Source organism: Misgurnus anguillicaudatus, chromosome 12, assembly GCF_027580225.2.
Source record: "Misgurnus anguillicaudatus chromosome 12, ASM2758022v2, whole genome shotgun sequence".
In the NCBI taxonomy this organism is placed as follows: Eukaryota; Metazoa; Chordata; class Actinopteri; order Cypriniformes; family Cobitidae; genus Misgurnus; species Misgurnus anguillicaudatus.
Window position 1 is genome coordinate 19,430,001 of NC_073348.2, and position 13,129 is coordinate 19,443,129.

A 13,129-nucleotide genomic window follows, 5' to 3' on the forward strand; every position below is an offset into this window, starting at 1 on the left:
AAAGTGGTCGCAACCAGGTCCAGTAGCGCGCACACGCATAATTTTGCGAATAAGAGCATTAAGTAAAAGCAAAAGAACGTTTCTATCGGTCTCCTGTGCTGCTTGAACCTCAGAAGTAAATATACTTTTACAAATCTTGCCAGTAAAATCCATATCACACCAGCAATGACAAGGTAAGCTTTGCTATGATAACAGTCCATATACATAATAGATTGCTAGGCTATTCCTATGCTATCTACAGTTTTATTACAAACAGCAACCTAAACTACAACATAACATTAGTGAAGACTTAAACATGGTTATCTAAATAATACATTTAAACATCACAGTTTAAAGTTTTTACCAGCCTTTGTATGGGAGCCTATATTCATTGTTTGGCAAAAAGCAGTGTTCCTCTGTTTGTCTGTGTTTTATATGTTAGTCTACATGTAATCCTTATATTGTACTGAAATGAGCTGTATTCCTTGAGGCCTGATCCTCCAATAGCACTTTTTGATAAGTTGTGTCAATCCAGTGCATGCCAGGTTTGTGCTGTGAATCTGAATTAAGAGTGATCACTTAAGAATAGAAATGAAAAGAAGTTGCGTGTCTTGCCGTGTTATTAGGCTATAGGTTGCATTATAGTGGGCTCTAGCTCTATTGTGTTTGGTATGTGTACCATAATTTACCAGACTTTTACCAGATCATTTGTCTATGTTTATGATTCTGACAGTGATTGTTACTGTATTTTGCCATAAGTCTTCAGTGCCTATTCAAAGCTCGAGGGCCAACACATAACTAGATTTATAAGCAGCAACAAACTACATTTTAAAATTTTATAATGCCTAGACATACTTCTGTTATTTTGATGAAAGTAACTCAAAAGTAACGCAAAAGTAGTGTAACTCATTACAGTTCAGAGACAGTAATATTGTAATGTAACTAATTACTTTCAAATGACAGTAATTTGTAATATATAATGTATTACACTTTGGAAGTAACTTTCCCAACACTGATTAGCACTAAGCAGTTGAAAAAATGTAAATGTATTTAACTCACAGAGCTTTGAAACAGTTTTCAGTCAGGCTCCTCAGCAGCTGTTGTGTTATTTTCCCGTAATTAAAACAAAGCTCAATTTAATGCATGAATATGAAATTATATTTACGGACACTACTAACCCTACCCTAACATTGTTAAAGGTTTTACAACAATTATAGCGGGAGCCAGTAAACGTAAACAGTGTAAGAAATTATGCGTTGAAATCAGCAGCACGAGCCAGTTCGTGACGTTTCTACGTAATACCCCATTCATCCACTGGGTGGCGCGTGGACTGGGTTGATGACGTCACATCAGTTTCTTTCTACTTTAAAGTTGCATCAACTTTGAACCAACTCACCTAGCAGAATAAAATAAAGCGTTGTTTGTTTGTTTAAAGAACTCTCTCAATTATATTTATTTAAAAAAATATTATTGCCACTTGAATGATACAGGTATATAATAAATCATTCTAACACACAGTCACACAGACTTTTTGTTATTTTATCCATTTTACATTCAGAAAAAAACATCTTTGTTATATTGTAAGTGAATGGAAGAAAAAAATCAGTACTGTGTTATATCTCTATGACAACTGCTGGTTTAGGTAGTATTTCATGATTACACCACTGACATAAATAGTTGTTGGTCCAAGATTGCAAAATTGACAAATAAAATCAAAACGTCTTTTATTTTTCATTTCACTGATTTTTTTATTTATATTTAATTTAAGGATGGCAATCTCCAGTTAAAGAATCAAAAATAGTGATCTTCTGCTTTTAAAATTTTAGTTTTCAAGATCAGTCTTCAGTGTTTCAGTGGTGTTGTTTTGAATCTTTTCAGTCTCTGTCTGAGTTGTCTTCACAGTTTCATCACAGGGAATGTGCAGCATCCTCTCAGGTGTTCTGATTGACTGATGCCTGTATGTAGAGCTTTCCATCAGTCATGGAGCCTGGTTCTCCTGCTTCAGTAGTAAAAAATAATATAATGGGAGTAAATGGGGCCTCTGATCGGTTTGGTTACAAACATTCTCCCAAAATATCTTCCTTTGTGTTCATCAGAACAAATACATTTATACAGGTTTGTAACAACATGAGGGTGAGTAAATGTTTTGAAAATAATGATCTTTGCGTGTTTGATCGCCAAATAGTTTGAGGGTTATATAGGTCTTTAAATATTATAAATAAATTATATTATATATATACACACACAGCCATAACATTATGACCACCTGCCTAATATTGTTTAGGTCCCCCTTTTTTATTCTGGGGTTTACGTCTACATTTTGGATGCGTTTACACGATGCAGCATAATTTCAAATAAAAAAAACAAAAACATGTTGAATTAATTAATTATCATATTTAATTTCAATTCACGATTCAGATGCTTAAAGGACAAGCTGGGTATTTTACACTTAAAGCCCTGTTTTCATTGTTTGTGATGAAATAGAACGGTTTTGACTGAAATTTCGACATATGCGGCTGCCCTGAGAATTTTCGGGTGATCGTTGTTTCACCTCTCACCTCTACAATGGGTGTATAGGTGCACAGGAACAATCCTTCCTAAAATGCATTAAACTTTCGTTTTACAAAGACGTGAAACTCACCGAGTGGTCAGGGGTGTTCACTGATATGCTCACACAAAAATCGCTGCAAAAGATGCTTTCCAACAGGTGTTTTAGCATTCGTTGTAAACTTGTGGACCTATTTTTCCAAACGCCTCACACCTGTACATTCTTCCGTTGAGCGTGTGAATAATAGACACTCCAGCCCAGGTGGTGGCGATAATCCGCCTTTGCCAATTGCAAGAATACAAACAAAGGTCCCGGCGTGGAGTAATACCGTACCTCACAGCACATCTAATACAAGTCAATGCAGTTGGACAAAACTATGATAAAACCTGTTGGAATGCGTATTTTGCAGCTATTTTTGTGTGAGCATATTAGTGAACACCCCTGACCACTCGGTAAGTTTCACGTCTTTATAAATGAAAGTTCAATGCATTTTAGGAAGGATTGTTCCTGTGCACCTATAAAACCATTCCAGAGGTGGAAGGCGACACAAGAAACACCCGAAAATTCCCGGGACAGAACCACATGTCGAAACCTCCGTCAAAACCGTTACATTTCATCACAAACAATCTCAAAACAGGGCCTTAAGTGCAAAATACCGAACTTGTCCTTTAACACACTTCGCACCAAAGGAAAATTTAAGATAATCGGTTCGACCACAAAAATGATCGGGACTTTACCTAAGATTTTGACCTAGGGGGAAAATTTACCAAAATTCAGCTCGATTACCTTTTGGTGTGTACCGGGCTTTAGTCTAGTTTAGATTTGGTAAGAAATAAAGAGAGCTGTAATGGATACCACACCACTTATTGTCCAGCTGCATGTTTTGAGATGTGCCCTTCTGAACAGCCTGCCACTCCTCAAGTGCCTCATCATTGATGCTAAAACAAAAAATAAATAATATAATACACAGACTATGATTACAATGAATTTAATAAAAAATTAATTTCTGCCCCATTTAAATAAAAAGGACACTCATTTTGTTTATTGTATGGTTGGTTGGTACCTTGATAACAGACCTGAGAGTTGATAGCCGAACATGATAGAGCGATCTAAGATCTAGAGATGAGATAAGATTTGGTGAGATAAGGTAAAAATCCTAAATCAACTTTATTTGCTTCTGTAATATGAATTTGCAAAAAATCTAAATTTAAAGGGACACAAGGCAAGTCTGAGTATTATTTCTCTACTAGCTCCCCCTAGTGTCTGGGAGTAAATGCTTTCTATATCTGAGACTTGACGAGACTGAAGGACACCGGGTCGGATACAGCGAACTTGCAAGTGGGGTATTCTTCCTACAGACGGTAGGGGCGGGCAAGAGAGTCTTCATTCGTCATGTAATGAGTCATTTAACCATATACAGACTTACGAAGATGATTTATTAACATAAAAATGCTGCCTTGTGTCTCTTTAACATATCATATCTTGAGTTAAGATCTAAGATAGAAAGTTTCTGCAATACGCCCCCCTTGACCACAAAACTAGTCATACGGGTAAAATTTGAGATTTACATATCATCTGAAAAAAATAGGCTTTCCATTGATGTATGTTTTTGTTAGGAAAGATCAAAATATTGAGCCAAAATACAACTATTTGAAAATCTGGAAACTGAGGGTGGCCAAAAAAAAAACTAAATATGGAGATTATTGCCTTGAAAGTTGTCCAAATGAAGTCCTTAGCAACTTCATCCACTTATAAAAATAAAGCTTTAATACATGTACGGTATGCAATTCACAAATATCTTCATAAAACATGATCTTTACTTAATATCCTAAGAATTTTCAGCTAGAAAAATCAATAATTTTGACTCATACAATGTATTGTTGGCTATTGCTATAAATATACCTGTGCGACTTATGACTGGTTTTGTGGTCCAGAGTAACATTTGTTATTGACAACTGCGGTCAGCAAAAATTAGACAAGACAAATGCAGGACAAACAACAGAGATCTACTTACATGAGTTGGTCATCTAACAACATTCCATCAACAGTTTTTACTATCTGTAAAACAAATTTAACTCACAGAAGAAGTTAAAGACAAAAATATGACAATTTCACCATATGTCACGATCCTGCCTCTATCATTCATGCTTTTCTAGTCTTGTGTCAGGATCGTGACAACGTTACTTGTTTTGTGTGGAAGCACATGGTCATTGTTTGCTTTGGTGTTAATTGGGTTAATTATCTTGCTATTGTTATATGCCCCCCCGTTGCCCCCTTGATAAGCTTGTGTTTGCTGTCCTTTGCTGATTCGTTTGTATGTGTCCCGTGTGAAGTCTATTAAGTCTAGTTATTTAAAGTTTAGTTTACTGTGAAGTTTATATTTCAGTTTAGGCTAGTATGTTTAGTGTTTGCCTAGCTCTACGTTGTTCCCTTTCGAGAACAGTCTCTCGACATTGCGTTTAAAGCTGACGCTATGCGAGCTCCTCCCTCTTACGATTTCTCTAAAGCTTTATTTCACAACGCCAATGTAATGGCCAATGCCGACCATGACCGTGTATAGGGGTGAGACCTTTCTTCAGGGCTCAGCCGTCTAGAGGTCCAAGACTTCCAGGAGGTCAGGCGGCCCTGTCCCACCTGTGTGTCCACTTCTGAGTCCTCGCTTTGGGCTCAGCCAGAAGGGTCAGACACCCTGGAAGTCCAAGACTTCCAGGACGGCAGGTGGCCCTGTCCTGCCCAAGACTTATCGTCCAAGACTGTCAGAACAGCAAACGGCCCTGGTCCGCTTGCACGTATGCTCTGGACACGTCTTGTTGGGATTGGCCGGTAAAATCGGAGACCCTGCACGCGGCCCTGTTACGCCTGTGCATCTGTTTCTGAGTCCTCTCTTTGGGCTCAGCCGGTAGGGTCAGACACCCTGGAAGTCCAAGACTTATTGTCAGGCTTGAAAGGTAGGGTCAGAGACCCTGGAAGTTGAAAACTTCCTGCCTGCGCATCCATTTCTGAGTCCTATTTTTGGGCTCAGCTGTTAGGGTCAGACACTCTGGAAGTCCAAAACTTCCAGGAAAGCAGGCGGCCCTGTCCCACCTGCACATCCATATCTGAGTCCTATGTTTGGGCTCGACCGTTAGGGTCAGACACTCTGGAAGTCCAAGACTTCCAGGATGGCAGGTGGCCCTGTCCCGTTTGCGCATATGCTCTGGACACCTCTCGTCAGGCTCAGTTGGTGGTCAGAGACCCTGGAAATCAAAAACTTCCAGGATGGCAGGCAGCTCTGTCCCACTCAAGACTCGACTCAAGTCGAGCTTGGACAGTAGGGTCGGAGACCCTAGAAGGGTCCAAGACTTGCAGGACGTGAAGTGGTCCTGTCACGCTTGTGCACATGCTCTGACCCTACCGGCAGAGCCAGAGGAGAAATGTCCAGAGACCCTAGAAGTACAAGACTTGCAGGACGGCAAGTGGCCCTGTCCCACTTGCATGTATGCTCTGGACACCTCTTGTCAGGATTGGCTGGAAAGGTCAGAGACACTGGAAGTCCTAAACTTCCAGGAGAGCAGGCAGGCCTGTCCCCCCTTTGCATCTGTTTTTAGTACTGTCTTTGGTCTCGGCCACCAGAATCACACACTCTGAAAGTCTAAGACTTTGGGGACGGCAGGTGGCCCTGTCCCGTTTGTGTGTATCCTCTGGAGACCTCTCGTCTTAGGCAGTAGGGTCAGACCCCCTGGAAGTTCAAAACTTTCAGGACAGCAGCCGGCCCTGTCCCACCTGTGCATCTTATATGGACACCTCATGTCGGGCTCGGCCAGTAGGGTTGTAGACCCTGGAAGTCCAAGACTTCTGATACGGCAAGCAGCCCTGTCCCGTTTGCGCGTATGCTCTGGACACCTTTCATTTTAGCTGTTAGGGTCAGACACTCTGAAAGTCCAAGGCTTCCAGGACAGTAGGCCGCCCTGTCCCGCTTGCATGTATGCTCTGGACACCTCTTGTCGGGCTCTGCCAATAGGGTCGTAGACCCTGGAAGTCCAAAACTTCCAGGACGGCAGGCGGCCCTGTCCCGCCTGCATATCTGTTTTTGAGTCCTATGTTTGGGCTCGGCTGTTAGGGTCAGACACTCTGGAAGTCCAAGACTTCCAGGACAGCAGGCGGCCCTGTCCCGCTTGTGCGTATGCTCTGACCCTATGGCAGAGCCAGACGAGAAAGGTCATAGGGTGGTAGGGTCCTATTTTTGAGCTCAGCTATTAGGGTCAGACACTCTGGAAGTCCAAGACTTCCAGGATGATAGGCGGTCCTGTCCTGCCCAAGACTTATCGTCAGGCTTGGACGGTAAGGTCGGAGACCCTAAAAGTCCAAGACTTCTAGAACGGCAAGCAGCCCTGTCCCGCTTACGCGTATGCTCTGGACACCTCTCCTTTTAGCCATTAGGGTCAGACACTCTGGAAGTCCAAGACTTCCAGGACAGCAAGCGGCCCTCTCCCGCTTGAGTGTATTTGTACTTCCAGGGTCTACGACCCCTCGGCCGGAGGGGTCAGACACTCTGGAAGTACAAAACTTCCAGGACACCAAGCAACCCTGTCCCACTTGCACGTATGCTCTGGACACCTGTCCAAGTCCAAGACTTCCAGGACAGCAGGCGGTCTTGTCTCGCTTGTGCATATGCTCTGACCCTACCGGCAGAGCCAGATGAGAAGGGTCGTAGGGTGGTAGACCCTGGAAGTCCAAAACTTCCAGGAGAGCAGGCAGCCCTGTCTTGCTTGCAAATCTATTTTTGAGTCCTATCTTTGGGCTCGGCTATTAGAATGAGACATCCTGGAAGTCTAAGACTTCTAGGACGACAAGGGGTCCTGTCCTGCCCAAGACTTATCGTCAGGCTTGGACGGTAAGGTCTGAGACCATAAAGTCCAAGACTTCTAGGACGGCAAGTGGCCCTGTCCCACTTGCGCGTTTGCTCAGGACACCTCTCCTTTTGGCCATTAGGGTCAGACACTCTGGAAGTCCAAGACTTCCAGGACGGCAGGCGGCCCTGTCCCGCCTGCACATCCGTTTTTGAGTCCTATGTTTGGGCTCGGGCGTTAGGGTCAGACACTCTGGAAGTCCAAGACTTCCAGGACAGCAAGCGGCCCTGTCCCGCTTGCGTGTATTTTCTAGACACCTCTTGCCGGGCTCGGCTGGAGGGGTCAAACACTCTTGAAGTACAAAACTTCCAGGACGACAAGCGGCCCTGTCCCACTTGCGCGTATGCTCTGGACACCTCTTGTCAGGCTCTCCCAATAGGGTCTTAGACCCTGGAAGTCCAAAACTTCCAGGACAGCAGGCGGCCCTGTCCCGCTTGTGCGTATGCTCTGACCCTACCGGCAGAGCCAGACGAAAAGGGTCGTAGTAGGGTCGTAGACCCTGGAAGTCCAAGACTTCCAGGACAGCAAGCGGCCCTGTCCCGCTTGCGTGTACGTTCTAGACACCTCTTGTCGGGCTCGGCCAGTGGGGTCAGACACTATGGAAGTACAAAACTTCCAGGACGCCAAGCGGCCTTGTCCCACTTGCGCATATGCTCTGGACACCTCTTGTCGGGCTCTGCCAATAGGGTCGTAGACCCTGGAAGTACAAAACTTCCAGGACGGCAGACGGCAGACTCCAGTTTTGAGTCCTATGTTTGGGCTCGGCTGTTAGGGTCAGACACTCTGGAAGTCCAAGACTTCCAACAGCAGGCAGCCCTGTCCCGCTTGTGCGTATGCTCTGACCCTACTGGCAGAGCCAGATGAGAAGGGTCGTAGGGTGGTAGGGTTGTATACCCTGGAAGTCCAAAACTTTCAGGAGAGCAGGCAGCCCTGTCTTGCTTGCGCATCTATTTTTGAGTCCTATCTTTGGGCTCTGCTATTAGGGTCAGACACCCTGGAAGTCTAAGACTTCTAGGATGACAAGCGGTTCTGTCCTGCCCAAGACTTATCTTCAGGCTTGGACGGTAAGGTCGGAGACCCTAAAAGTCCAAGACTTCTAGGACGGCAAGCGGCCCTGTCCCGCTTGCGCGTATGCTCTGGACACCTCTCCTTTTGGCCATTAGGGTCAGACACTCTGGAAGTCCAAGACTTCCAGGACAGCAGGCGGCCCTGTCCCGCTTGCGTGTATGCTCTGGACACCTCTTGGCCGGAGTGGTCAGACACTATGGAAGAACAAAACTTTCAGGACAGCAGGCGGCCGAGTCCCGCGTGCACATCCGTTTTTGAGTCCTATGTTTGGGCTCGGCCGTTAGGGTCAGACACTCTGGAAGTCCAAGACTTCCAACAGCAGGCGGCCCTGTCCCGCTTGTGCGTATGGTCTGACCCTACCGGCAGAGCCAGACAAAAAGGGTCGTAGGGTGGTAGGGTTGTAGACCCTGGAAGTCCAAAACTTCCAGGAGAGCAGGCAGCCCTGTCTTGCATGCGCATCTATTTTTGAGTCCTATCTTTGGGCTCGGCTATTAGGGTCAGATACCCTGGAAGTCTAAGACTTCTAGGGCGACAAGCGGTCCTGTCCTGCCCAAGACTTATCCTCAGGCTTGGACGGTAAGGTCTGAGACCTTAAAAGTCCAAGACTTGCAGGACAACAGGCGGCCCTGTCCCGCTTGCATTTAAACTCTGGACACCTCTCATTAGGCTCAGTCAGAGGGGTCGGATACCCTGGAAATCTAAGACTTCTAGGACAGCAAGCGGCCCTCTCCCGCTTGCGCGTATGCTCTGGACACCTCTCCTTTTGGCCATTAGGGTCAGACACTCTGAAAGTCCAAGACTTCCAGGACAGCAAGCGGCCCTGTCCCGCTTGCGTGTATGTTCTGAACACCTCTTGTTGGGCTCGGCTGGAGGGGTCAGACACTATGGAAGTACAAAACTTTCAGGACGCCAAGCGGCCCTGTCCCACTTGCGCGTATTCTCTGGACACCTCTTGTCGGGCTCTGCCAATAGGGTTGTAGACCCTGGAAGTCCAAACCTTCCAGGACGGCAGCCGGCGGTATCCCGCGTGCACATCCATTTTTTAGTTCTATGTTTGGGCTCGGCCGTTAGGGTCAGACACTCTGGAAGTCCAAGACTTCTAACAGCAGGCGGCCCTGTCCCGCTTGTGCATATGCTCTGACCTTACCGGCAGAGCCAGACGAGAAGGTTCGTAGGGTGGTACGGTTGTAGTCCAAAACTTCCAGGAGAGCAGGCAGTCCTGTCTTGCTTGCGCATCTTTTTTTGAGTCCTATCGGCTATTAGGGTCAGACCCCCTGGAAGTCTAAGACTTCTAGGACGACAAGCGGCCCTGTCCCGCTTGCGCGTATGCTCTGGACACCTCTCATTTTGGCCATTAGGGTTAGACACTCTGGAAGTCCAAGACTTCCAGGATGGCAGGCGGCCCTGTCCCACTTGTGCGTCTGAGATGGACACCTCATGTCGGGCTTGGCCGGTAGGGTCAGAGACCCTGGAAGTCCAAGACTTCTCATCAGGCTCGGCTGCTAGGGTCAGAGACCCTGGAAGTCCAAGACCCTTGCGGGTATGCTCTGGATCTCTCATCGGTATTGGCCGGTTATGAAACATTTTGAAACAAGGTATTTAGATATTTTCAAAATAAATAACTATAGGGCCCTGCCCTTTGAGCCACAAACCCACATTACAGGGCAGGAGCCTACTTCTAATTGTATTAGTTTAGTGTTTAAGTAAAAAAAACTTGTTGGCCTTTACATCTGTTTTAACGTATTTACACAATGCATAATAATATATATTAGTTTACAGCAGTATAATTTCTAATTATAAAAAAACGTGTCAATTAATTATCATATCACCAAAAATATATCTTAATGCTTCATAAGGTAAACATGTTTCCCCTTCTACCTGTCTTGCAATGTTTCTCATCAGAGTGTTTTAATGTTTACAGTTCTTACCCTCAACACAGAATAAGTCATGTGCAAAGATGAAACTTCTACAGAAGTTTCTCCCCAGTAGACAGAGCATTCAGTGGGCAGAGACTTTAACCTGTGGCAGATGACACAAAGATGCACTTCCTCAATTAACACTTAAGTGACCACCAAATAATATTAATAATAACGTGAATAGGAAAAGTTGATGAAATATAATTTAAAGGATGCGGCTTCTGGAGTAAATATTAAATAATAGGCCTACTTACCCTGAGCGAGGACACCCACTGTAGACTGTAGAGCGATGGGTTGAAGCAGCAGCTGGTTAGAGGGGTTGAGATCAGGGCATGTAGGAGGAACCTGCAAAATACATTCAATTAAGTTCAACTAATTGCATTTCTTCCTGTGTTAAAGGGATAGTTCACCCAAAAATGAAAATTTTCCATCAATTACTCAGCCTCATGTTGTTACAAACCTGTATACATTTTGTTGATTTGATGAACACAAAGGAAGATATTTTGAGAAATGTTTGTAACCAAACCGTTCGCAGACCTCATTTACTTCCATAGTATTAGTTTTTCCTACTATAGAAGTGAATGGGGTCCACCAACGGTTTGGTTATCAACGGTGTTCATCAAAAAAAAAAAAAAAATTATACAGGTTTGTAACAACATGAGGCTGAGTAATTGATGGAAGAATTTTCATTTTTGGGTGAACCACCTCTTTAATACATTTCAGGCTCAAAAACAAAATCAAGTTAGTCTACACCAGCACATTTGAACATTTACTGAAGATTTGGTAAGAAATTAAGAAAGCTGTAATTGATATAATACCTCTTGTTGTCCAGCTGCATGTTTTGAGATGTGCCTTATGATCAGCCTCTCGCTCCTGAAGTTTGTCAAATGGACCTTTAAATTAAAACAAAAACCAAATGAGCTCAACAATCATTGTTTAGTATACTGTATAAGTGGATGAATGGCAGCATGTCCATGTGACACTTAAGACTTTCAGACGACATCTACTGCAACAGGCATTTGGTATTGACATCTGTGTCCAGCTAAAATCAGACAAGACAAAAGACATGAAGTACAATTTACATGAGTTTGTCATTTAACAACATGTCATCAAGTGTTTTTACTATCTGTTAAAAAATATTCAAACTCACAGAAGAAAACAAGTTAATAAAAAGACAAAAATATGACAATTTTATCATATGTATTGTACAGTGAGTGGGTCGACATGGTTTGCTTGTTTTGAAAATAATTATTTTTTGCGAGTTTGATTCCAAAATAGTTTTGGGACGTTTTAAAACTAGGTATTTAAATATTTCACGATAAATAAACAGAGCTCTGCCCTGTGAGCCACCCCATCAACAATTCAACATCACAGGGCAAGACTCTACATCGAATCGATTTTGTATCATTTCTATTTACACAGCATAATCAATGTTATTAAATGGTGTTTATTGTTAACATATTACCATATTAGTTACTACATCACAAAGCAGGACCCAACATCTAATCGTAGTGTTTTGTTATTTATTTATTTATTTATTTGCTTTTACATCTGCCTTTTGTGTTAATTTACTTGACGCATAATCATTTCTAATTTATAAAAGTAAGTCAATTAATTATCATAAGCGCAAAAGTTGATGTTTAAAAACAAAGTGTTTACTATGCTTACCGTAGGTGTTTCAAAAGTAGGGCCATTCCTTTACACATTACAGTAAAAGCTACTTCCCTTCTCTACTGAAAATTTTGGTTTAATTGGTTTTGCAAGCTTTGCCAGGCTAGGACCGGCTACTGCCACCCTTAACCAGCTAAAACCAGCTTAAACCAGCTACCAGGCAGTTTATGCTGGTCTTAGCTGGATTTTTCTGTAGGGTTAAACGAGTCCCTGAGGTGAAAAATTGCCTTAAGGGCACAGTCTTATACAATGTGGGCTCGTTTTGAAAATAATTATCTATGCGACGTTTGTTTGATGTTTGATTTTAAAAATAATTTTGGACGTTTAAAGGTATTTCAGCATTCCATTGTAAATAACACTAAATTACGTAAATAACGTAAATTAAGCGATTCGTTTCCAAAACTTTTCGGGTCAATTTACACGACGCATAACATATATCTCTGTATCTCTAATAAAAACACATGAATTAATTATCATAATTATGAAAGAAAGCAGTTAGCGTTTACACATGTGTTTTTTCTTATGCTTAATAAGGTTTAAGATGTTTCCTCCCCTACCTGTCCTGCACTGTACTCAGCTGAGTGTTTTAAGGCTGACCGTTCTCTTCCTAAACTCACCACAGAATAACTCAACACTGTGGAACTGCGCTTTATATAGCCCGAGAGCTGGCGTTCTATGTGTTGTCATCTGGTTGTCATGGAATCCATATTAGGTCATAGAAGGAATCGCGTCTGTAAAAAAATTAAAAGTTCGCGTCTGTGTCACGTGACGCCGGTGACGGTATGTGACAGAAACAGACAAAACGAATTTCTAGCAAATTAAAATGTATATAAATAAAGACATTTTTTCTCAAGTAATAAGAAAGGAACTAAAACATATGCAATACGTAAATATTTTAATAAAGTGTAATTCCTCCTTTACCTCCCCCTGGCTTTATGTCTATGTTTACTGTTCATTGTATTGTTGTGTTATTTTGACTGTCTTCTTTGGTCTTTTGACGGTCTTTAAAACTCAAATTGAATAAATTGAATTCATTATTATAAAAAAAATGCTTGCAT

The 13,129-nt window shown here is 42.9% G+C and overlaps 1 long non-coding RNA gene across 1 annotated transcript; it reads right to left on the reverse strand.

The window, feature by feature from the left end:
• Nucleotides 1–1,612: 1,612 nt before the first annotated feature.
• Nucleotides 1,613–5,312, reverse strand: LOC141369037 (uncharacterized). Its single transcript, XR_012372541.1, has 4 exons — nucleotides 4,542–5,312; nucleotides 3,591–3,643; nucleotides 3,388–3,465; nucleotides 1,613–1,978 (listed from the first exon to the last, which is right to left on the reverse strand). It is a non-coding gene; the product is annotated as an uncharacterized lncRNA (long non-coding RNA).
• Between the last annotated feature and the right edge of the window lie 7,817 nt (nucleotides 5,313–13,129).